Source organism: Epinephelus lanceolatus, chromosome 22, assembly GCF_041903045.1.
Source record: "Epinephelus lanceolatus isolate andai-2023 chromosome 22, ASM4190304v1, whole genome shotgun sequence".
NCBI classification, from domain to species: Eukaryota; Metazoa; Chordata; class Actinopteri; order Perciformes; family Serranidae; genus Epinephelus; species Epinephelus lanceolatus.
Window position 1 is genome coordinate 19,146,278 of NC_135755.1, and position 26,458 is coordinate 19,172,735.

Consider the following 26,458-nt stretch of genomic DNA (forward strand, 5'->3'; position numbering starts at 1 on the left):
AGAGCCATACCACCAAATATAATACTGCAAATGGAAATAAAGTTTTCTTTGACTAAAATGTTCCTGACTGAACTGGCACATATTTTAGTGAGATATCTTAACTTTTAAAACATGTCACTTCTCACTCGCACTGTCTCCTCCCACTAAAATTGCACAGCTAGCCAACGAAGGCTGGTAGCAGGTTAATCCAAATATAAAGTTGGGACACAAATATATTTTATCTTCAAGGATTATACTGATTTGACAAGAATATACTGATTACTGAATTGACAAGAATACTGTCAACGTATGACGGCTTTTATCTTGTCTTTCTAGAGTTTCCGCCAGGAGCAGGATGGGAAATAATATCAAAAGGAATCTAGTTTCTTCATCAGCAAATGGAGTTTGTTCACTTCCATGCTTAGGTTACGTGATAACAACTACACTGAGACAAATGAGCAAACTCCTCCATTAACTGGTGATGAAAGCCATTAGATGTTGCTGAAAGCTCTGGAAAAACCAAGTACGTGGACCTTGAATAAGACTTCAAGACTTCATATTTCAAGGTCAAGAATTAACTTTCAAGACAAGTCAGGGCTCTAACTGTTGACTAAACTAATCATCTGCTTTCTTTATCAGCAAATAAATTAGCAACTACATACATTGCCCATTTAAAATCTTTATTTGTTGTCAGTGATATACTTTACACTGAAATGTCACATATTTTCATTCCTTCAGATGCTCTTTCATGTTTAATATTTGCAATACTGCAGCTCATTGCATCATATGAACTGCCACCACCACTGCTTTGCCACCAAAGGTTACTTTGACAACATTTTCAAAATCATACCATAATGCAAACTCACTGTCAGCTGTCACTTCTCTCTCTTATAGGCTTTTTTTTTTTCTTCATTTTTTTGTTTTCATGGATTTCATTTTCTGCCTCCCAGTGATTGCTTTGTCAGCCTCGCTCCGTCTTATCGCCGTCTATCTGCGTCTTGGCAGATTCGGTTTAATTGGCCTTTATTGGCACGAAACACACAACAAGACGCGATCTAGCCGACAAAGTGCGGAGTGGGACAAGTTGAATACTAATGGCAAATCCACATCTGAGGCTGATCTGTTGGCGCGTCTGTTTGTCTCTTAATTTACCTTCATCACAGACAGAAGATATACACTCTGCAGACAGGGAAGCATAAGGATAAAGGTTTGTATGCACACATGACACAAAGCAACAAACAAACACACACAGAGGTGGGGGGTAATGCACCATGAAATGAAATAAGCAGCAGGGTTTCGGTGAAGGCTTTTTAATCAGTCAGAGCGCTGTCACTCCAACCAGAAGAAGTGTGTCTTTTATTCTGTAACATCACCTTGTCCCTGTGCATTTCTATGTTTACTTTGTGTGCAGTTGCAGAAGTTTATATTTGTTTATGCTACTCTCTTCCTCTTTTTTGGACATTTAAGTTGTCCCAGGACTGCAGGTCACGGTCAATTGAGAAGTCTGAAAAAGTTGGCATTAATATTTAAAGAACTCCCTCTTCCTCCTCATGTTTCGACTTTTATTCAGAAATTGAGGGTTGTAGAGGGAATAAGATGGGACAAAGGGAGCAGGGAAGGTCTACTGAGTCCAAAAAAAACCCACCGCAAAATTCAATATCTATTACTCATAGGCAGGACAAGAAGCAAGGAGTAGCATCACAAGGGGGAAAAGGGGGCAAAGATCCAGAATTTTAGATGAAGCGTCCTTAAAATTTAAATTCCTGTCAGAAGCCTTTGAAGAGATTGGTCACGACTGTGGCATTTTTAAGGTGACCCACCTAGTTAAATACTTTAAATGAGAGTTAGATTGGTATTGAAAGAGGGAGATGGAGAGAAATTCACCTCCTTGAATGTATTTATTGCTGTCATACACATCAAAGATGCTAAATGGGGAGGGATAAGGAAGAGCTGCAATAGTGATTAAAGAATGCTGATAAATCAATTATGGCAGTTGTGTGTAAGCGCCTGAGGTAAGTAAACAGCAGGTCGGCTGTGATGGATTACTGGCAGTATGTTGTCTGCATAATTCACCCTGAGTGAGATATACAAACACACATGCACTGCTGCAATTAGAGTTAGGGCTGCACAATTATGGCTGAGACTATAATATCAATTATCAGATACTATAATAATAGTTTTTTTTAGAAACTATTATTGGGATCATGGAGAACGTTTGATTGGGACCAGAGAAATTCAACTGGCCATCATGTCAAGGCCCCCAACCTGTTCATAAATCTAGCAATTAGGTTTGCTCGCTGGTGTGAAACTGCAGCTAGCTTGATCAATGAACATCAGGCTATCTATTGGAAGCGTTAGGGTCATTTTCCTTTAAACAGTCCTACGTTAGCTTAACAAAACAATGGTGTCAATGATTTTGTTGGTTGTGTTAACTGCTTGTTTTGTTTGCTAATGTTGACTTGTTGGTAGCTTAGCCATGATAATATTGTGTTAGCTTTGTGCTATGTTAGCTGATACTACATTGCAAGTAGCTTAGTTGTGATAATGTTATGTTAGCCTCGTACCTTGTTAGCTTAGTCATATTAGGTCAACATTCTTGCCTGTTAGCTAACGGTAAACTGCAAGGAGCTTGCTAATGAGTTGTTAGCTTTCTGTCCTGTGAGCAGATGTTACACGTTTTTCTATTTTATCATGGAGTACATTGAATGCAAGCTTAAAATGTTAGACTACTTATCTGGCACGAAGACAAAAAAACAAGACGAGTGCAGACATGAAATTAAACAAAATCTTTGAAACTAGGATTGAAACTAAGAAAGAATATTTACATCAAAATATCTTTGAACAAGAATCTTATTGATGATTCAAGTACAACTTTACTAATTCACACTTTATTGAAACACCAAGACGTTTGAACATTTTGCAAGAGGCTCAGCTGTGCTAATTTTATGCTGGCTTTGTGCCCTGTTAGCTGAAGTTAGAAATGTGAGTAGCTTGAACCTTTATTTTAAGTTTCAAAGTTTATTTTTGACCTTGGAACACAACCTACTGTCCATTTAGTAGCTGTTCTTAAGATTTTGATCATCTTACATGATCTTCAACACAAGATTTAGGGTTTTCCCAATTGTTATATCACAATAGAGCACTGCAGGGCACTTACGGTTCCCTCGTTCCAAAGTCCCTGGGTTTTTTGAAAGCTGCCTGAAATAAGGTCCGTGGTTAACACAAGCTTAAGAGATTTTCATGCCTTCTTCTATGACATAAAATATGACAGTAAACACCCAACTCCTGAATTTTGAAGCTTTTTGAAGTGTCTTAAAAAAAATGTAAGAAGAAAATGTGTAAGTATGATAAACTTTTGTTTGCCACAGAGCTCACATTTTCTGCAATTATCCAAAATTCAATGGAAAAATCTCTCTCAGTTTCTTGAATGACCACTTGAGACTGGCTCCAAAAGCGAGTCAACCGTTAACATGCCTGATACAAAAAAAAAAGAGTTTCGTCTCTGTAGCTAATTTCCCTGTTCATGACAACAGTACGGGGGTGTATTTTTATAGAACTCACCAGTTCAAATTTTTTTTAGGCTTAAAGATACGCATAATTAAGAGCAGACCACTTTGAGTGACAGGTTGTCTGCTGATAGTGACCTTGGGCTCAGTCAAATCCACTCCTGGTTTGTCCACAGCTCCACCCACTTGTTCAAATATGGTCACTTCTGGCTCTAAAAAAAAAACCAAGATGGCGACAGCCAAAAGGCCAAACTCAAGTCTTAAAAATGGGAGTCCACAAACCAATGGGTAATGTCACTGTGGCTACATCCATTAATTTTATACAGTCTATGATTAGAAGTTGAGTTTAAATTTTATGTCAGCTTTGTGACCAGTAATAATGCTCCACTAGAAGCTGCTATTTAACTGCAGATGACATTCTCAAGTTATAGCAGGCCAGAAATACATTATAGCCTACATTAAGGCCCCACCTGGGGCCCCAATGCACGTGGTCCGGGCAGACTTCTAATTTGGATTTAGTTTATGTTTAACATGATTAATTATACAGCTTTTATCACAGTTGGTTCATCTGTTAGGTGCTTATTCTATTCATCAACTCTACAGAGAAGCAGTAAAAAATACTAAATGTAATACAATATTCAGACTCTGTTCTTTTTTTCTGTCTCTTTATCCTGAGGGGAGAGACTACTGTATGCATTTTAAGTTGATTCATTTCCCCCTAAAAGATCATTTGTGGTACTTTCAACAGCTGAAAACAAAGGAAATATATTTGACCAGAGGGCATGTTTTGTGCAAATCGCTGTTCATAACTGAATAAACTTCCAAGCAAAAAGAGAATGGCATTATCTGTGAAACCATAAGCGAGCTGACCACATCAAACAGAATATGCATCAGTGATTCACACACAAATACTCCCACACGCGCACGCACAAACACAATGGATCATTTTCCAGAAAGCATGCATAGATAAATTCCTGCAAATGCGATTATAGAATGCAAACGATTTATGGTTGGCAAACATGAACAGTACAAATTGCTGTCTCTCTCTATCTCTCACGCACACACACACAGACACACAAACCACTCCACCGTAGGATCATCAACTTCAATATCCACAAACGTGTGTGCTGCCAAGAAAATGTCACAGTGTCAGACATGAGTTATACCAAACAGTCAGACACACTCTCCCCGTTACACACACAAAAGATAGAGGTGACCCCCTTGACACAGAATGAGAGGAGATAGATGAGGTGATGACCAGCATAATGTTCATATCACACGCACAAGTCACACAGGGACGACTAAGCAATAAAAACGTTCATTACAGAGCAGTTTTCAGAGGCATCCATTAGTGCTGATGAGGGTCTCCCTCCTGTCTTACAGCAGCTGAATTTCTGCCCTTTATCTGCCCTCATCTGTCTATATCTATCAACATTTACTTGCCTTAGCTTTGGCTGATATCCAGGGAGATTTACCCAGTGGTTCAGACTAAATAAGAAATGGTGTAAATCTCTGCAAAAGGAGATTGAGGTGAGGTGAAGTCAACATTGTTCAATTTAAATGGGATATTTTCCCAACACAGCAAAGTGACAAAAGTTATCTTCAATGTGGCTGTAAATGCCTCACTCTTATATAATATTTATATATCCCGCACAATAAAGAGCCAGGAATTCGTGTACAGCCCACGTATTTGGAAAGGTTGCAATCTCATGATCAATACACTGATCAACCTGGTGTCACTCTGAAGTTGTAAAAATCCGGCACTTGGGCAGTGACTTTCAGTGTTATAGTTATTGGTTGCCGGTGGCGTCAGTGGGAAACACGGTGGGGCAAGGACAAAAGTTAAGGCAGCGAAAGTCCGAGTAGGGTGGATGGGACTTTCACCCGAGAGAGCGGTGTTCGCGTCTGGTAAGATTAGAGAGCCAAACCATGTTCTTGTTTCCTAAACCGACCCACGTGCATTAGTTGTTGGAGGAAAAAAAAACGTCAATTCGCATTATTGTACCGAAGTAGTGCGTTTATATTGAAAGAGACTGTATGTAAATGGTAAATTTCCTGTGAAAACAGAAGCGTATTTTGAAAGAAGACAATGCATGTAACAGGCATAACTTGACACGGCATCCCAGAACATCAAGAACCAATGCACCCAGGGTACCTTTCGCAATGTATCTGGGCGTGGAAGCTCCTTGACGAAACGTTGATATGTAACAAGGTCGGACTGAGAATGTGTTGCACTGATGGGGACAAAGGAGTTAGTTATCCACATTTGAGATAAGATTAAGGTAAGTACGTAAGGTCATTCATGGGACGCTAACTCGTTAGGTATCATACAAACAGTTGTATGTTCATTTTGTAAAATATGGTATGACCCGTTTTCCGAGGATACGTTGCATTTTTTCAATACTCATTACTACATAAATGACAGAGAAGATCAATTTCCCTTGACTTCCAAAATGACCTATGACAGGACAGCACACACGGTGGCAACACATCCTCAACGTCATGAAATGGTCACAGTTCTACTCCAGAACTACCTGGTTAGATTTAGGCAACAAAACAACATGGCTACATTCACTGGTGGCCCTAGCACATTTGGTGTCCTAGGCGAAATACTACACTAAAATACTGCATGTTATTCACCAAAATACAACTAAACAACCTAGCAAACAAGAAAAGTAAAATAAAAATATCAGTAACATGTTGTACATGTGTTATAATAATCATATAAACCAATAATCATTTTTAAAAAAAAATTACAAATGAGCTTGCTCAGAAGAATAAACAATAAAATAATACATGACATTATAACATGGGGGCGACACAAACCCAGAAAAAAAGGCTTCTCTATTATCTAGTAGGCTTCGTAGTTCTATTGTTGTGGCTTTATGTCATATTTCTGCACTGCCTATGCCACAGGCCGGCACTCGCTAGGTTGAGGAAAAACCTCATGGTTTAACATTAAATAAGTACTTTGTCACTAACGTAACACATATGACATGTCATCAGTGTGCATGCTACACATACTAACATACTAGGCTATGTTGTTCTTAAGAGAAGTCAACGTTGACTTCTGGATGCCAGTACCGGTCTCCTGGATGAAGTCCTGCGCTTGTTTGACCCATCCGCTGGACTCCACTGGACTTTTTTTGCTCTTTATGCTATGTTGTGTCACTTCCTCCTCTGCTCTTGTAATAATTACTGCAGCCACTAGATGGCGTCAACTAACAATAAACATAAGTATGGACTGTAATTAGTTGCTTGCACAGTCAATCTATGTGGGGTCATTTCTTCGGTGAGAGTGGGCTGCATATTTCATGTCTTTTCATATGGATAACAATCAAGGTGACTCCTAACAGCTTTTACATTAAAAAAATCACATATTCATATATATATTAAGCCACTAAGGCACAATTTGGAAATCTGTCTCGTCTGTTATTGCCCACTTTCAGCTGCCTTAATAAAGTGAAGGAAAAATCCACCTTAAAACAGTTGGAGTTGGCTCCAACAAATCTGGCCAAACAAGCTTTCATTCCATCACAATAAACTTCACATGGAGAATCGCTGGAGCTCATTCAAACTTCAAATCTGTTTTCCACAAAACAATGAACAATGCCGGGAGGCTTTGTTCACTTGAAGGACTTGCATTGTCCTTCGTGGGTGCCATTGTTCCGAATGCTTTCTTCGATTATGCTGCTGTGGATAAGTCATGGGTGTTACCGTCATATCCGAGGAGAATTTGTGTCCTGTGTACGTTGATAAAATACTAAGAGCTTATTGAAGCACTCAAAGAACAGTGACAGCAGGTTAAGAATGTGAATGTATATAGATGCCTATATGTGTTTGATTGAATTAACTTCACGTGCATGTCACATGTAACAGTGTGAGGAGTTCAACTGTTAACGTCTTTGCTTTTGCACCCACCACACTCTCTTCCCCTCTTTCTCCTTCCATCTAAAGGGCAGTGGGTGACATAAAAAAGAGAAGTGCGTCTCTGTAGTGATGAGCACAACAACACTGGAGCCTTCACCTTCAATCCACCTCCTTAATGCTGTTATACTCCCTCACACACACAATGCATGCCAGTGTAGGTGGCACTTGATGGCTCCGGTGATGTGTGAAGTTTTATTGTGTTGGGTTTCTGTCACCAGTCACGTCAGGGAGGAGAGGGGATGAGACAATGATGAGAGGAGAGGCGGAGACAGAGGAGGAGGGGAGAGCAAAGATGAATAACTTTGCGACCTTGCTGTCTAATGCTGCCTCTGAGAAAGAGCTGTGGTTGGAAAGCAAAGGAAAGGAGGATAAAATTTCTGTAAAAGGAAACAAAAACCCCTGAAATATGGAAGTACGTTTTGTATAATTTGCTCTTTTGTTTGCAGTTATGTCACCCCTGGCAAAGAGATCTAGTCCAGTAGTCACATGTAGCTTCAGGCCAAAACACCAGCATTGAATCTGAATTGAACCAAGTAGCGACTGCCTGGAGTTGATACCCACTTGATCCGGCTAACTCTGAATCTGCTAAAGCTTCATATTGACTTTAAGCCTAACCTCTAAGCTCCTTTAACACTATGCTTTTCCCGTTTTGTACAATTCAGCTACATTTTTTTCAGCCTAGTCACTAGAAGAAAATGTTGGCAATTGTACATTTCTGTAAACCACAAATATGTGATGTAATACACAACACATTCTCACTCCGACCTCATTACATATTGACGTTCTGGTCATGGACCTTCCACGTCCACATATGACACGCAAGGTACCCTGGGTGTGTTGGTTGTTGACGTTCTGGGACACTGTGTCAAGTTCTCCCTCTTACATGCATTGTCTTCTTTCAAGATACACTTCTGTTTTCACAGGAAATTTAACGTTTACATCCAGTCTCTTTCAAAATAAACGCACTACATTGGTACAACACCGCAAAGTGACTTTTTTTCTCCATCAACAACAAACACGTGGTTGGGTTTAGGAAAAAAGAACAGTGTTTGGATTTAGAATCTTACTGGACCAGAACACAGCTCTCCAGGGTGAAAGTCAGTGTTTGTTGGACCCATCCACCACCCCTCCTGCCTGCCTCCTTGGACTTTCGTCGCCTTAACTTTCGTCCTTGTCCTGCCGCATTTCCCCCTGACGCCGTCAGGCGCTGATAAACTATAACAGCAGCCGGCCGCGTATCATACCGGCGTTAAAGGATGGCTTTTTTCGTTGGTTTCTGATGCTGCAAGTCACTGCCCAAGTGCTGGATTTCGACGGCTTCAGAGTGAGACCAGGCTCTAATATATGAGCTTACTTTGTCATCAAGAGGAGGATGGGATGGTGGTTGGCAGGTCACCAGGGGTGAAATGCCTGCTAAGCCGAGACCACTGCAGACCACAGTTCAAGACCAACAAACAACACTGTGCGGCTGGAGACTATCCCAGCTGACATTGGGTGAGAGGCAGGGTACACCCTGGACAGGCTGCCAGACAACGATTCACACTGACATTCACATCTACGGGCAACCTGCATGTCTTTGACTGTGGAAGGGAAACTGGAGCACCTGGAGAAAACCTGCGCTGACATGGGGAGAATATGCAAACTCCACACGGAAGGGCTCCCCGACACCAGGATTCAAACCCCCCACCCAGGGTTTGCACTAGGAACCCTCTTGCTGTAAGGCAACAATGCTAACCACTGTGACAAGTAACTGCTACAAATAATGAAATGGTTAAAAGAATTCTCTGTTCGCATGTCAGGATGTATATAATGGCCGCACAGACCACTACCATCTATAGTACAATATTGCGACCTCCTACATCGTCACCTTGTTTGTTGTTGTGTGAAACTTTTGACTATGCCCTCTAGCGCCATCTATTGGCTGAGCCTGTGCCATCATAAAGGACGCATGGCGTATGGGGGCAGTGACGTTTACAACATTTGAAATGGATGTATCTAGTTTTGTATGTGAGGGGAGTAAAAATGAGCTTTAACAGGTAAACTGCTGCATTTACTGGTCATTTTTCACCTCTCACAGCACTGGAGGACAGATTCACCAAATGGTAAAATATTTAAACTCCAAATTTAAAGTGAAGGACATAAATTATAGTGGAAAACTTGAGAGTGCTTTTTGACAGTTGCTACTAAATATACAACCCAATATTTAATCTAGAAAATACGGTATTTATCTTCCGGTTGAAGTTTTCCTTGAGCTTTGACTTGATTCATGAACTTAGTACAAATAACATTTTTCAGGATTTAGTTTTGGAAACCCTAAAAGCGCTCATAAATGTAATTCTTTTAATGCTGCCGCTACCCTTACAACTTTGCCAACGAGGCAGATTAAGAGCTGAGAGTTTGTATGGCTGTAAATCTCCTCCTGACAGCTTTGCCTCTTTTCCTCGGCTGAGTGATTTGGAGCCAAAGCTCAACAAACAAAAAACCTGTAAGATTCAACTTTTTAGTTATTAAAGATGGAACAATAAAGCTGCCACTGAAAAATGCAGTGGCCAGTGGTCTGAGGGGACTGTGATGACTCTACAAGGCATTGTGCCTTCCTGTGTGTGACACACTCATCAGATAAAAGTAGAGAAAGGAGTTGTTGCCTTATACAGACATTGCAGCTTTCTCGAAAACAGAGCAGCACACACACACACACACACACAGCAAGGCAGGTTTACTTATATAGTGCATTTCAGACACTGAGGCAATTCAAAGCTCTTTACATAACATACAAAACAAATAAAACAGAAAATAAGACAATTCATGAAAAAAAAAATAGATTCAAAGGATTTAAGTGGCACAGAAGTGTAACACTGTAAAATCGTTAAAATGACTTCTGGAAAAGCAGTGGCTAAAAGAAGTTTTAAGAGTTGGGGCAGATGTCAAGGGTTCTGGAAGTTTATTCCAGATTTGTGGTGCACAGAAGCTCAAAGCTGCCACTGTGGGTTTGCTTTGGACCCTGGGGACAGTGAGCAAGATTCATGGGAAGCCAGTGAAAAGATCTATGAACTAGGGAGATGTGTTCCACTTTCTTGGTTTCAGTGAGGACTCGGCCAGCTGCTGCAGTTATGGGACTGTTTGTTATTCACAGAGACCTGTAAAGACACTGTTTAAATAATCAAGTTTACTAAAGACAAAGGCATGCTCAAAGTTTTCCCCAGATCTGATCTCTCTGCCTAGACCGTTTACATCCATATTTGAAATGACCCATATCGGACATCAGTGCGAATGGATCTCTGCCATGAAAGGCCTCTCATGCAACCAATCACATCACACACATGCGCATTGGAACAACAAAACCTGGACCTGTAATGACCCTGGAATGATCTCCTGTGGAAATTGGTTGACAGTTTGTCATATATAGAGGTTGAGGGTGAGAAGACAAAGGAAACAAAACAAAAAGCCAATGCTCGACAGTCAGATGCAGGGTATGGTGGGTCATACCTTTGCAACGGTTAGAGGATATGATGACATCATTCTGTATAATAATTCGCCACATGCCTCTGTTTGAGAGATGGGTTTTAGAGAAACATCCCCGAAGAAGAATAGGTGTTTGTGTTTAGGAAAATGGGCTGTTCTAAAAATGGGCTTTTGGTCCAATGGGGTGTTTTCAGACTACTGGGGCTTTGGGATTATGAGCCGTCAGAACAATGGGCAGTCCCCAGCAGCCATGCGTCTACAGAAGCCTTCTGGACATCCATCTATCCGTCCGCCGTCTGCCTGTCCATCCGTCCGCCCGCCCGCCCATGATTCGTTTCTATGCAACCAATTGGCAAATCTCATTCAGGGCGCCCTAAACTGCTCTGGCCTGCCTACTGTTGCTGCTTCCTCTGCAAGCTGCTTATCAATGCCGTGTTTGTTTGTCATTGATGCTGCTCTGTTCTGTTCCCTGGGGGTCCAGGTTTTCCATTTAGGCACATGGAAGGGCAGGGAGGTGTGCTCTCTCTGCCTTAGGTAATCCATGTAGGCACATGGAAGGACAGGGAGGTGTGCTCTCTCCACCTTATTCTTTCTGCGTAGGCATAGGAAGGCAAAAAGGCGCCTGAACAGAGCCGTACCACCAAATATAATACTGCAAATGGAAATAAAGTTTTCTTTGACAAAAGGGTTCCTGACTGAAATAGTTGTTTCAGTTTCATCCTTTTGTTTGATAATCACCTGGGTTTACTATAATGCAAATCTGTGGGTCATCTACATGATTATGGTAAGATATTCTCTTGTTTTTCAAGCTGGTGGGAGCATAAAGAGGTTGAACAAAGCTGGACCTAGAATGGACCCTTGGGGAACTCCACGTCATTGCTTTTCATTCAGATTTGTAAGAACTAGCGGGCAATAAGGTCTCTTCATGCTTAGGCTGCCTTCACTGTCAGCTGGCCTGGGCTGTTTTTGTCTGTGTAAAGTATAATTCAACACAAGTGACAAAAATAAGTCACTGACACTTTGACGCATCACGAGGGCTTCTTGTTCATATTTAATGATGGGCGTTGGGTAGGTAGATTGCTGTTTCGATCGATTGGACTGTCAGCAGGGAAGATGCGTTCGATAATTTATGCAAATGACAGTGAGATGCTAAACCCCTTCGTCCCACTTGAACAGGACCATTTCTCCCTCTCCTCTTGTCCTCGACTGCTCCGACTCTGCTTGATTTGAATTTTTCAGACCATGTCCTTTTGCATTATCACAAAAAAAGACTTTGAGGAAGAGAAGAAAGAGGAAAGAGTAGGAGGACGGTGTGCAGCTTTGTGTGTGTCAGTGTACAAAAGTGAGTGGCTATGTGTGTGTGCCTCCATTGTGTGTGTACGAAGCCCTCGGGGGAGTTATACTCAACAGTCTGACACAGCCCTCCACTCTTAAACAGGAACATTATTGGAGATTAAACAAAAAAAAAAAAAAGACACACTCGACACACTTTCTTCCTGCCGTGCACACACACTTCCTAACTGACACTTTCTTGATGTGCCTGCCTCCATTATGAAAACTACTTAAGCCAAGTAAGGCTGACAAAACACCCGGTCCCCCCTGGGGAGGAGCGGAAGAGAGGCAGGAGTGAAGAGGAGGAGAGGAATTTTTGGTCATTTTAATTGCAAAGCTTGTTAGCCTTTTTCTCTGTCGTTAGTGCCTTATTAACATGTCATTATAAAGCCAGACGGCATTTGACAGACAGCCTGGAGGCGAGCAATTACTTTGTGTGTATATGTGCGTGTACATGTTATGCAGTCAGCTATTATTTTGTTTACTACATATTAAGAAGAAGGTGTGACTATCTATGGATGCATCTTTGTGGGCTGCCTTTAGTCGCTGTTTCAGAGGCTTTTTCCTCCAACATCTTGTGAGTTTCATTCACACAGCTACAGTGGGTTTAATCATGAAGGAATTTTGGTGCTTTGCTCAAGGGCACATTGACAGATTTTATAATCAGAGTGGAGAGTGCTTCTAGTTTCTCATTCTCTAATCAGATATTTTAACACAGTACACACTGGTGACCTTGTACTCCTGAAATTTGCCAAGAGAACGGAGAATTTTGGATAATTGGCTATGTTCACCAAGAATAACCACGCTGATTGTCTCAACTACTTGGTGACACATGTCTGCCCTCTGCCTATAAATAGCGGGCAGACATAGAGGGTGCGAGGAGAGCTAATTTGGGTTTATGCACCCAGTGTGGGCATGGTGATGGGTTGTCAGCTGTGTCTCCGAAAGTCAAAAAGCCCATATATGCTGATTACATTTATTCTTGGCAATCAAAAGCCTGCGAGGAGTGATTGTTGTGGCTATGGGAGCTGCTAATGAAAACTTCATTGCCGACTTAGAGCACAACACTTTATTGGCAGAAGAAATGCTTTTAAAAATCCAGGCAATGCAATCGTCCTTGGTCTGCAGCCCTGTCAGGAACAAGTAAGCTAATGTCATGTTCCCCTCACTGAAATTAATGGGAATGAGTTTCAGCACAGTTAAATTAGGTAAAGATGGATAGTGGTTTTTTTGGTAGAGTAGCAAATAATTGCTGTTATGCTGTCTTTATTTAGAAATTCAGTGAAGGCTAAAAGAATGATTGCATGAAGAGGCTCGGAATTCAGGCAGATACTGGAAAAATGGTAATTTGCATGATTGCCAATATGTCATAAATGAAGATGTCATAGCACTGCAGAGAATTACCTCTGTTCCAATGAGCATGTCAGTACCATGGAGACTCATGACAAAGACGAAAAAGACACAGGAAGTTGTGCTGATTCAATGTAACGCCACTACAAGGCCTGAAACTGAGTCCTACTATCTTTAACACAACCCAACCTGACTATATTATACTGACCATTAGCTCATCAGGCTGATGCAGTGCATTGGTTACTCTCTTCTTTTCCCACTGCATAAGCACTTGCAATACAAATGGCCTGGACTCAGCCTGAAATGTAATGCTTTGTCAGGGTATATTATGAGGGCAACATAAAAGTCCACTGCTCGGTCAGAGTATTTAGTGAGGCGATAAACCTGCTGGGTTAACTGTATTAGCAACATGGATGCTGTTTACTGGAGTGTGGTGGAGAAACACAAGTACAACTTCCACAATGCACCATGGATAGCAAAAGGCAAAGTACAAAGAATGGTCCTCAAGATAAATAAAAGATTGCTTCTTTTTCATGTCAGGTAAGGTGATAGACCTGCTGTGGTCAGTATATCGGCGCCATAAACAGTATCATAAAGTTGCAGAGAAATACGCCTGTTGCAGTGAGTGTATCAGCTTGATTTACAGTTTTGCCCCTCCAGTCCGAGCTTAAGCCTGTTTGATTTTTTTGTACACAAGCTGAACCGGCATTCGTCATTATGACAAGTAGTAGCCTACATCAGCAACTTGTGCTGACAGCGTCACAGCACTAAATCCAACTCATATTACATTTGTAATAAGCAATATGACAATGTGATTAATAAAATAGCATGTCTATAAAGAGACTTAAGGAGCTGCTTGTGTCTGACAGGTTGTGTACAATTTACTGCCCAGCCCTGGCAACATGAAGAAGATCAAATTTCAGTGGAGGTGGATGGGAGGGGAGAACAGCGGACATTGTGTTTGTTTACTACAAAGTTCAACCAAGTTGTATACATCCAAAGAACTTCTATAAAAATGAACTGCTTGGCAACCAGGCTAGACGCCATTTAAGACAGGCATTTATTTGTCAAAATGCGTCGCTACGCACTACTACAGGACTACTAGGCTTTTACTGGATGGTGCACTCAAATCGATCAAAAACTTGAGTGTGAAACATGTGACACCTCTCAACCTCAATGGTTGCCATTGTGGCTACTTAGAAGACGTAAAGGGGCCAACAAACTTGTAACTATGTCAGGCAAGGAAGTTGCAGGGATTGCTCCGGTGAACGAGCAAGCACACTGGCATAGATTTTGGCAGGTGACAATCAAGGGTGCTTTCACACCTGCCCTGTTTGGTTCGGTTCAATCGAACTCAAGTTTGTTGCCCCCTAATTGCGGTTTCTTTGGGCAGGTGTGAACACAGCTATCGCACTCGGTTGCATTTATCTTGCAAGTGTACTCTTCTTCAACGTTTTGTTTACTTCCTGGATCTTTTTCTATATGCCGATCTGACAGTATAAGCCGTGGATTACCAGAACCATGTGGAAACCTGGTAAATAATAAAGCAGTAGAAATCTGGAGTTGTACCTTTTATAATTCAATGTGACAAATAAATGATTGATTGATTGATTGATTGACTGATTGTGTACACAGTGTACTACATGAAAGTGTACCACCCAAAGTATCCCAACTGACACATGGCACAACAAATCATTTGAGCTTGATCGAGCCAGATGCGCGAGCCACAGGAAGTCCTCATTAATCAAGCACGTCCCAGTGACCTCTGATAAACCTCCACATGCTTTCTACCTTAATTGGCACTTGTGGCAGTTGCCAGAAATACATCACAGAAGTGGGCACTTGACCTGACTTGCAAGTACCATAAGTTTGGGTACTGGGACGGACCCATCTCTGCAAAAAACGACACCTCTCGCAATGAATATAGAAATTCTATACATAGCATAAAAGCAGTGTTGAAAAGCTGAGTGGGAGACATAAGAGATACCTAAAAAGGCTATTTCATGTCTCACATCATGTCCAAAAAGAGCTTTCCATCAAGCTATTTATGAAAAAGAGGATATTACACAACATTAAAAGTCGTTGAAGTGCAGTTATGTCACAGGCTTTGATCCTCGAATAATGTATGCTAACTGCTGGAGAGATTATACCTTTATTGCTAATTCTAAGGCCATAGCTAAGCATACATCCTGACTCCACAAATGCAATCTTAGAACAAGCACTCTTCAGACAGACAAGTCATGGACCAGCCATTAAGAATCTCTACATTAGATGCTACTCTACAAAGGAGTAGGCACAATTTCTAGAAAATAACTATCTGGAGAGCTGTAAACTATAATTAAGCTGAGTGAGTGAAGAGGAGTGAAGTGTCTCTATGCTAACTGATTGAATTGGCTTCTTGATGACCGTGAAGCTGTCGCTTTGGCACCGCACCGCATGGGCAAAACAAGTTAACACAAAGAGGCGGAGAGATAGAGAGAGAAGTAAAGCTCAAATAAAAGTACTGTACAAGGAGTATAAATATAACTTCATTCATATTTGAATGATAATTTAAAAGTTTTTGCTCCCAAAAACAAACAAAAGGTCTCCGTTACCTGGCAACAGGAAAGTGAAGTGCAGTGTGGTCAAGATTTTGAGGTGCCACTGACAACCGAAGACTGAAGCTTTGATCATCTGAGATAATACGTGAAAAGCAGTAGTGTTCCTCTGCTTCTGCTACCAATATCTGCTGTTAGGGAAAAATACACCCCCATAAAGTCAGTGTAAATGGACTGGAGGACACCCTTACTCTAAGACAGACTATTTGGAAAACGCTTAGATCAACGAAACCTACTCCCCACATAAAAACAGCCGCTGCGAGATAAGTTACTGTATCCCCTGTGTCTTCAGATATCGCAAGCACTCTGCAGAAGCCCTGAGGTGATCCCTATCGGCTTCAAAGATGTATTGAGGAAAATAAAATGATCAGTGTGCTGAGACAGGGAAAGCAATAGAGTGGTCTGTCCCAACTCCAAGTCTCCCTCTTAGCCTTTCCCCTTGTTTGGCAGCTGATTCAGTTTAAAGTGGCCCTCCAACAAGAGATCTCTGAGCGTTAGTGGTAAAATACGCCCAGGATGGAACAGGACTATTCATTTCTTTCTGGGAAGATCGAAGAACAGCAACCATGACAGCAAAACAGAATTTAGCACATGTCCATTTGTCATCCCAAGAAAAACCTGCAGTAGCAGAGGAGTTTTTCCACTGACAAAATGAAAGACATTAGCACCATAAAGTGATGCAGAAAAGGCAAAAATTGTTGCATAAAAAAATCCCCAGAATGGAGGAAATTAAGTGTTTGATGCTCAAACCTCTTGTTTCACAGGTCTTCCTCAATATTCAAACAAAACCCTCGTCTGCATGCATATAAACACACACATCTACTCTCATGTACATGCTGTACTTAAAAACATGCTCATATTGATTGAGACATACGTACTGTACAATACGTGCCCAAATACAGCCCTCTTTTCATAAAGCTATCTTTCAATGTTAGCAACTGTATTTCATTTGTGGTCCCCAGAGAGTCCCTAATTGTTCCGATCTCTCTGTATAGCACATGAATTCATTACAACAATATACGTCAAACAATAACCTTGAATGGACCTCTGCAAAAAAAAACAACAAAAAAAACCACAACCTTGAGCGGAGCTTGAGTGGAGCGCATTGATAGAATTGAATATCTGCTACTGTTGAGAACAGTAAGGTGATGTTGTTGGTATTTTTCATGAAAATTTGGATGTTTAAGCATCCTAGAGGGAGTTTTTTTTATTACTTAATTAACTGTGCAACTAAAAACGTATTCATTTATTCAAGCTGATTCTGACATTATTTTTAGACTGTGAATGTGACTAATTTTAGGCCAAATAAGGACAGATTCAATAATATTCCATTCAAATGTTATTCCTGGCAGCATGGAGAAAGCTTTGAAAAGGCACAGAGACCTTCACGCTGAGAAAAAACATAACTTTTTTTACAGATCCATCACTTTGCTGTAATTTCATAGTAGTTTTCCTGGAGCAAACTACAGTAAGTAATCAGGTACTGAACAGAGGTACATTAGATTCTGTACAATGCTCTGAGATAGATGGTTCGTTGGGTTGAGTTTATACACTGTTGATTTCAGGTGATTTGTCAGGTAGGGATGGGTGAAATGGCCCTAAAATAATAAAACACGATATTTCAGGGTATTTTTTGTGATAACGATATTCTTGAGGAGATGACTAATTATTGAAAAACAAACTGTATTATTAATATAAAAACATAGAATTGCAACAATATACCTAACAGGTTGCCTTCAGATATTCAGAAAAAAATAACCAAAAAAGATCTCTCATTTCTTTAGTTTGTAAACAACAACAGTAACTCAGAGTGAGATTCAGATTCTGTATACAATATTAATAGTTCAACAAAATAAAATCTACCACAAATTACACATTTAAACAGCTCCCAAATACAAAAAATGTACTCTGGGATCTATACTTATAAATCAACAGGTGGTTTGCTATTGCTATGAGAACTAGTGCACATTCACATATACAGTCAGGTCCATAATTATTTGGACAATGATACAGTTGTCGTCATTTTGGCTCTGTACACCACCACAATGGGTTTTAAATGAAACAATGAATACGTGCTTAAAGTGCAGACTCTCAGCTTTCATTTAAGGCTTTTTTCAAAAATGTAGTATGAACCATGTAGGAATGACAACCATTTCTTCACACAGTCCCCCAACTTTAAGGGCTCATAAGTATTTGGACAAACTAACATAATCATCAATTAAACAGTCGGTTTTAATACTTGGTTGCAAATCCTTTACAGTCAATGACTGCCTGAAGTGTTGGACACATAGGCATCATCAGATGCTGGGTTTCTTCCCTGGTGATGCTCTGCCAGCCCTTTACTGCAGCCGTCTGCACTTCCTGCTTGTGTTTTGGGTGTTTTGCCCTCAGTTTTGGCTTCAGCAAGAGAAACGCATGCTCAGTTGGATTCAGATCAGATGATATGACTTGACCATCACAGAACATTCCTTTTCTTTGTCTTAAAAATGTCTTTGGTTGCTTTTGCAGTATGCTTCAGGTCAATGTCCATCTGCACTGTGAAGCATCGTCCAATGAGTTTTGAAGCATTTGGTTGAATCTGAGCAGATAATGGTGCCCCAAACACTTCAGCTTTCATCCTGCTGCTCTTGTAAGCAAGACAAGACTTCACTAGAATAAATACAGAGGGTTTATCACAAGATGCAAACCATTGGTTAGCCTTGAAAATGGAAGGCCAGATTAGAGTTTGTCAAAAACCATCTAAAAAGCCTGTACAGTTGTGGAACAGCATACTATGGACAGATAAAACAAAGATCAACTACCAGAATGATGGGAAGAGAAGAGAAGGAAGAAGGGAAGGAACTGCTCATGATCCAAAGCACACCACCTCATCAGTGAAGCATGGTGGAGGTACTGTTATGTCATGGCCATGTATGGCTGCCAGTGGAACTGGTTCTCTTGTATTTATTGATGATGTGACTGCTGACAAGAGCAGCAGGATGAAAGCTGAAGTGTTTGGGGCACCATTATCTGCTCAGATTCAACCAAATGCTTCAAAACTCATTGGACGATGCTTCACAGTGCAGTTGGACATTGACCTGAAGCATACTGCAAAAGCAACCAAAGACATTTTTAAGGCAAAGAAGTGGAATGTTCTGCAATGGCCAAGTCGTATCATCTGACCTGAATCCAACTGAGCATGCGTTTCTCTTGCTGAAGCCAAAACTGAGGGTAAAACACCCAAAACACAAGCAGGAAGTGCAGACGACTACAGTAAAGGACTGGCAGAGCATCACCAGGGAAGAAACCCAGCATCTGATGATGCCTATGTGTCCAACACTTCAGGCAGTCATTGACTGTAAAGGATTTGCAACCAAGTATTAAAACTGACTGTTTAATTGATGATTATGTTAGTTTGTCCAAATACTTATGAGCCCTTAAAGTCGGGGGACTGTGTGAAGAAATGGTTGTCATTCCTACATGGTTCATACTACATTTTTGAAAAAAGCCTTAAATGAAAGCTGAGAGTCTGCACTTTAAGCAGGTATTCATTGTTTCATTTAAAAGCCATTGTGGTGGTGTGCAGAGCCAAAATGATGACAACTGTATCATTGTCCAAATAATTATGGACCTGACTGTATGTAGTTTTTTGTTGAGTTGCGAGCGTCACGTAGGTTTACATTACCAAAGGTTTATGACAAAATCACAACACTGACTCCTGTGTGAGCATGATGAGAGAGTAGAGGGAGAGACGCTGTGCTGCTGCCAGAGGAGCCGCTGAATGAGTTCCCTCTGAGCAGTAACTCACTAAAAGAGTCTGAGAAGTCCGGGGCTGTTCATAAAACATTCAGGACGCCACAGTTTGTTCCACACTACTGAAGCTGCTCCTCTTTTTGGAGCCACCGCAGAGTCTGTAAATTTCGCTTCAGTCATGCTTGTTGTTGCCATTGGTTAACAGTGTGACGTCAATATTTAAACAAGACTGGCTTAATAACAACTGCCTTATGCTCAACACAAAAAAATGGTGTGTATGACACTCACAAAGCGACCAGTAGAGCAGAACAGATCCAACGTATTCATCGGAGAAGAGGAACTTGAATTGGTAACCCAGTTCAAGTTCCTTGGTATCACATTAGACACAAATCTCATATTTAAGAAACACATCAAAAAAGTGGCCAACAAGATAAGATTCAGCCTGCAAAATTTTAAACAAATCAGGCCCCTCATCTCGTCTGATGCTGCTAAATCTTATCTCCACTGCATGATTCTGTCTCATATTGAGTACTGTTTTGTGATATTGTCGTTTGCTGGAGCCACCACACTGAAACCTATGGAACAACTCTACAAAAAAGCCACCAAGGTATTTGCCAAAAAAACATATTCCTCACATCACTGTCCAATTCTTGCAAGGTACAATTTCTTGAGTTTTGAACATTTTAAAACTTTTAAATACAGCTGCCTCATCCATAAAATCCTCAACGGGCTGGCTCCTCCCCGCAGGATTTTTTTAAATGGAGAGACAACACGCTCAGTACCAGATCTACCTCCAGAGGGGACTGCGAGGTGCAGGTCAGACAAACCTTTATAGGCCAAAATTCCCTTACTGTAAAGGGCAGTGCAGGTTGGAACGGTCTCCCAACCTCAATCAGAGACAGTCCCACTCTCACTACTTTCAAAAAACAAGTTAAAGGATGGCTATTGACTCATCAAATCTGCACCCATTAATGAAACATTGATCAGCCCTCTCATACAGTTCTCTACTGTAGCCCCTTGTTGAATCTACTGTATAACTGCTGCTAATATTGTTGTGCACTTTATATGTTGTTGAATTAACTGTTATTTATGGTATGTCTGTCTGTCTTTTATTGTGAGGACTATGGATGGAAATTAGCTTCTAGCTAAATCCGGCATATTTACATGACATCATGTATCTGTACCGATTGTTCATTAATATGCACGGTCCTCTTCAAATAAACAATAAAATAAAAATAAATAAATAAAATAGTTGAAATATCGCAAGTATCACGATATCAGTTTTTCATATATTGAAAATTAAACTGGTGATGATATGGCACACCCCTAGTGTCAGGATGTGCAAAAGCCCAATTTCTAAAATCCTAGCTATAGACCATTACAAAATGAATATAAAATAAATCAACAGTAGGTTAGAACATGTTCAGCTACCCTCTGCACTCCGCACGTCTCCAAATATATCAAAATGATCCCACAATAAATAAGTAGCTGAAGGAGAACAGAATCAGAAACCACTCATACAGAGGTAATGTGTGTTAAAGTAGTGTGTTTGTCCCTCAGGACAGTTCACTGACTCACAGGCTTTTTTATCAGATAGAGTTACACTTCAATATGGCTGATCCCTCCAGCCAAACACACCCAAACACACACATCTTGCCCCATCAGCTACAGTGAAGAAGTAATTAAACTTAGTGGCTCCGCTGCACCGACAAAACAAATTGATTCTAGCTTTAGGATCAAAGATGCTATGAATATGCCCAAAGATTGTGTTTATGTGTGTATGTACAGTTAGAATGCGGGGGAAGGACATACAGTAAACACATGCAAAGAAATGCTGAGAGAGGTTATCTGACCTTCACGCTCTGGTGGCAGACTGTAGAGAGAAAGAACGAGGGAGGGAGGGAGCGATATAGAGGAAGGCGAAGCAAGAAGTGAAAAGGAAAGCTCCTCCAGACCTGAGGGCTACAGAGACTAATTAACTTGAGAGACATGACCTTTCTCTCCACCTCCCTGAGAGAGAACATGTGTGTGCGTGTATTTTGAATCAATACAAGGGCAGAGTCATCACAGCCAGATGGACTCAGTACATCATGTCTCATCATCACGTGAGAGCTAGAGAGCGAGAGAGTAAGAGAGAATTCCCAGAATACCATTTGAAACCCTGACTGGCTTAAACGACACACCAAAAACATGTCTGAGGATGGATGTGTTTGTGTTCGAATGTACTTGTACCTTTTTTGAGGACTAATTTACATAGGGTGTTAGACCTTGAGAATTAGGGCACTTTTAGCCAGTCTAACTTCTTCACAGGGCTGTTTGAGACATGCTTAAAACTAGGCTTTTGGGTTAGCGTTATGAGGTTTTAGGTAATGGGGTTAGGCAGAAAAATAGAGTTATGTGACAAAACAAGACTATAAAAGGCCAGTCTTGACATACAATTGAGATTGCAGAGGATTAAAATACACAATAGAGCTAAAAGCTTCAATAAAACAGTAAGTTACAGGTCTTCAAGTCCAGCAAGATCGTTTAAAAAACAGTCAAGACTTGATCATTTCTTTTTCAAGGCTTTAAAACCCTCCACAGTTTGCTGTGGCATCCAGGAACCAGGAACAACAAACTAGAGCACTGCAGCAGTATATAAGAATGTATTGTAACTAGGGATGCACAACAATATCGGCACGTCATTGGTATCTTCCAATATCGGGTTTAAAATGAACTATTAGTATCGGCCAACATCTATCCATCCATCTATTTTTGACTGCTTATCTGAAGCCGGGTTGTGGGGACAACAGGCCAAGCAAAGCGCCCCTGACGTCCCTTTCCCTAGCAACACTCTCCAGCTCCCCCTCAGGAGCCCCAAGGCGTTCCCAGGCCAGATGAGTTATGTCATCCTTCCAGCGTCTTCTGGGTCTGCCCCAGGGCCTCCTACCAGTGGGACATGCCCGGAACACCTCCAATGGGAGGCGCCCAGAAGGCGTCCTGATCAGATGCCCAAACCACCTAAACTAACTCCTTTTGATGCGAAGAAGCAGCGGCTCTACTCTGAGCTCCCTCTGGATCTCCAAGCTTGTATCTGCTGCCTCACTCTTTTGGTCACTACCCATTGCTCATGACCATAGGTGAGGGTCTGGACATAGATGGACCAGTAAATTAAAAGCTTCACCTTCTGGCTCAGCTCCCTCTTCACCATGACAGTCTGGTGCAGCACCTGCATCACTGCAGAAGCCGCACCAAACTACTGATCCAATTCATGCTCATGAACAAGACCCCCAGATACTTGAAGTTCCTCGCTTGAGGCAGTAACTCTCTACCAACCCGGACGGGTTAGTTCCAACATGGTTCTTCTTATTTTGCACAATGAATAATTACATACACTGATAAACATTCTGTTTAATGTCTCCATCTGCTTACTGGCCATCACAATAAGAGAATAATATGATGTTAATTCCACTACAGTGGATATATTGATATCGGTATCAGTTATCTGTCAAATAAGTTGTTACATATCGGCATATTGGATATAGGCAAAAAAATCCAACATTGTGCATCCCTAATTTTAAAACATGGGCCTCCAAAACCGTTTTGGAAAGCAGAAGTTGCTAGCTCTGAATTTTTTTTTTTTCACTGCCTGCTACTGTGGCAGGCAATTTTTTTGTCTACCACTTCGAATTTTATCTGCCACATTCTAATCTATGTGCTAATAGAAGGAACAACATCTTCCTTGACTGTACACTTGCTATGCACTGAGCTATTCCTCCAGATGAGTTTGATATGTGAGGTAGCCAGTGAAGTCAATACAGTAACAAGTCAGTATGTATCAATTTGTGTGCTACTTTGATTGAAGATTAATGGTGAGAATTTGGTAAACTTTGACTGTCAGTTAAACAAATGAAGTTCTCCAGTCAATAGCATTGCTTTTATGTAGCAGCTGTGAGCAACTTTCAAACGTGTACCTCTATCTCAGTGGTGTCAAACATATGGCCTGCAGGCCACAATCAGCCCACCAGAGAATCTCATCCAGCCCTTCCGATGACTGTACTTAAGAGATGATCGCGCTATGATATTGCTGTCCATCAATTTCATCAGCCATCTCTACACTACTATATTATACTCATAGACCTTTATTTGGTACTTGTTGCAATAGTTGCTCATTACAAGTAGCAACACTGTGTACTTTCTCAACTATGAAGGAAAATACAGCTGGTCTCAAGAAATGTAAAAGCCACCTCACGAATGGTTGAAACTATACACCAGCACACAAAAAAGACAATTACCAACATAAGCCACCATGTTCTGAACAGACACTTTATCAGACAGTGACTTTGTATTAATACAAACACTCACCCTGCAAATCAAGCAGCATCAAATTTTAGATAGATAGATAGATAGATAGATAGATAATACGAGGTGGTTGATGACCTTACAGGTCTGTATGTTGCCCCTGAACTAAAATGAGTTTGACACCTCTGCTCTATCCGATCATCTGCTAACCTTACTAAACGTGTCTTTCTGTTGTGTGTTTTCTCTGTCCCCTAAAGTGATCGATGGCCTGTTGATTTTACCAGACACTGCCAACAATTTACCCCCATTTGGCAGCTGGCGGGTGCTAATTTCAGACTCAAACTACTTGCTATCATTGCATAGATAATGCAGTCTCTAATAAAAACTGAAATGTTTGGCAAAGTGAGAAAGAGCTGAAGTCTTTACGATTTTGTTGGTGAGGCTTAACCTAACTTGCTTAACCCTTCACAACTACAGCACATGGAGACATGTAGATGTTAAGGTTGTGGGTTAGCATGAGATAAGCCTCATAACACTAGGATATATCAGCAAACCAAAAGCACGTCACTGCAATGGAACCACTACAATCAGTGGATTCAAACAAAGTAGGCAAAGTAAACAAGTTCTCCAAAACAAATGACAAAATCTTTACAAAATATGTTGGTCTATGCCCTCTAGGCCAGAAACAAGCATTTTCTGATCTCATGAGTTCTTGGTTGGGGTTAAAGAAAGAACATGGTTTGGGTTAAAACTACTATTTTGTTAAAGGCATACTATGCATGTATACAATCATGCAAAGGTAAACCCTCTCAATCATCTCTTATGAGTCTTTAGAAGTGTGTGGCGGAGTATTTATCTGCAGAGACTCTGCCTCCTGCCTGTGTTGTCTTATTGTCATGTTATTTAGCTGTGGTAAGGACGTTGGTAAGCGTGTAGCCCCCAGCTGATAACAGTGTGAAGGCGAGGTCGGGACTTTATAAAAAGGAAACAATAGGAGCACGCATTCAAGAGGACAAACAGTAGCATACAATTCATGCATAGTATACCTCTAAAGTTAGGGGACCTTTGTTGCCATGGTGACAAATGGAAACACTCAAGGTTAAGGTTAGAGAATGGCTGTGGTCATGGTTAAAAGAAACCGATGTTGATTGTCAGCAGTGAACAGGAAGCAAAGAGTGATCTTGTGTTAAAGATGTTTTGATGACCCATGCTTCCACTCTGACAGCTACTCACACCATTGCTAATCATCCAGCACCACCTATTTTGCAGAGGCGTGCAAATTAATTTCACTGTGTCACTGTCTGACCTGACATGCACTGTGTCAGCAATGGTCCTCACAAGCACTGGCATACAAACGTGTGTGTGTGTGTGTGTGTGTGTGTGTGTGTGTGTGTGTGTGTGCGTGTGTGTTTGTGTGTGTGTGCGTATTTGTGAGTGTCAGACAAGTTCACCCAAAATGTCAGTGAGTGGGCCGTGAGAAAATGCAATGAACTCTCACTTATCAAATATCAGCAGACACCACTTTGCTAACTAGCACACGGGCTGGAGAACAAACAACTGAGCTAATTAATGTGAAGTCATGAAAGTTGGTTGGAAGCTGCAACTTCAAGTGAGAGAGAGACAAACAAAGAGAGAGAAGAGAGTGTGTGTGGAGGTCTGTGTGCATGGGGCATCCCCCTTAAATAGACACCGGCGGATTCAGTGGGAGATTGAGAGGAGACAGAGGTGAAAAAGACAAAGGAAGAGAGGGGAAATAAAGCATCCACCAGAGAGGGATAATTACAAATTCTGAGTGTGTGTGAGAGGGGGAGCATGTGAGTGTATTGTATGTCTGCTTGCGTGTGTTTTGTGTGTGTATGTGCCCTTATGTGGGAGTTTTCGAGCTCAGGGACAGTTGGTGCCACACAAAGCTGAATGCTGATGTCTGGATTCAGCACTAAACAAGCCCACAGCACCTCTGAGCTCTCAGGAGCAGAGCTACTGCATGACATTGGACTGTGTGTGCTCGTCTGAGAGCAGGAGAGCTCATTTATATGTGTGTGTGTGTGTGTGTGTGTTGGAGCACAGTATCCGAAACTGAATTCTTACGAACAGTTGAACCTAATTTTACCGCAAAAGGAGAAGCTGTATGTACTCACCATTGCCGAATGCTGGTTTGATCTTAATGTGGAACAAGTCCCCTCAGATCAGCTGTTTTAGTCTGCTGTTGCATTCACGGGCGTGTTGTTTGGACTTTCTTCAGAATAAAGGCTCTGAACATCTGACGTATGCTTTTGTGTCTGAAACAGA

General features: G+C 41.2%; 1 protein-coding gene across 1 annotated transcript in view; it reads right to left on the reverse strand.

Moving 5' to 3' along the window:
* htr2cl1 (5-hydroxytryptamine (serotonin) receptor 2C, G protein-coupled-like 1) overlaps positions 1-26,458 on the reverse strand; it is a 223,564-nt gene that overhangs the window by 90,374 nt on the left and 106,732 nt on the right. Inside the window, exon 3 of the mRNA XM_078164563.1 lies at positions 26,308-26,448. The gene's annotated coding sequence lies outside the window, so the exon portion shown is untranslated. The remainder of the gene's footprint in view (positions 1-26,307; positions 26,449-26,458) is intronic.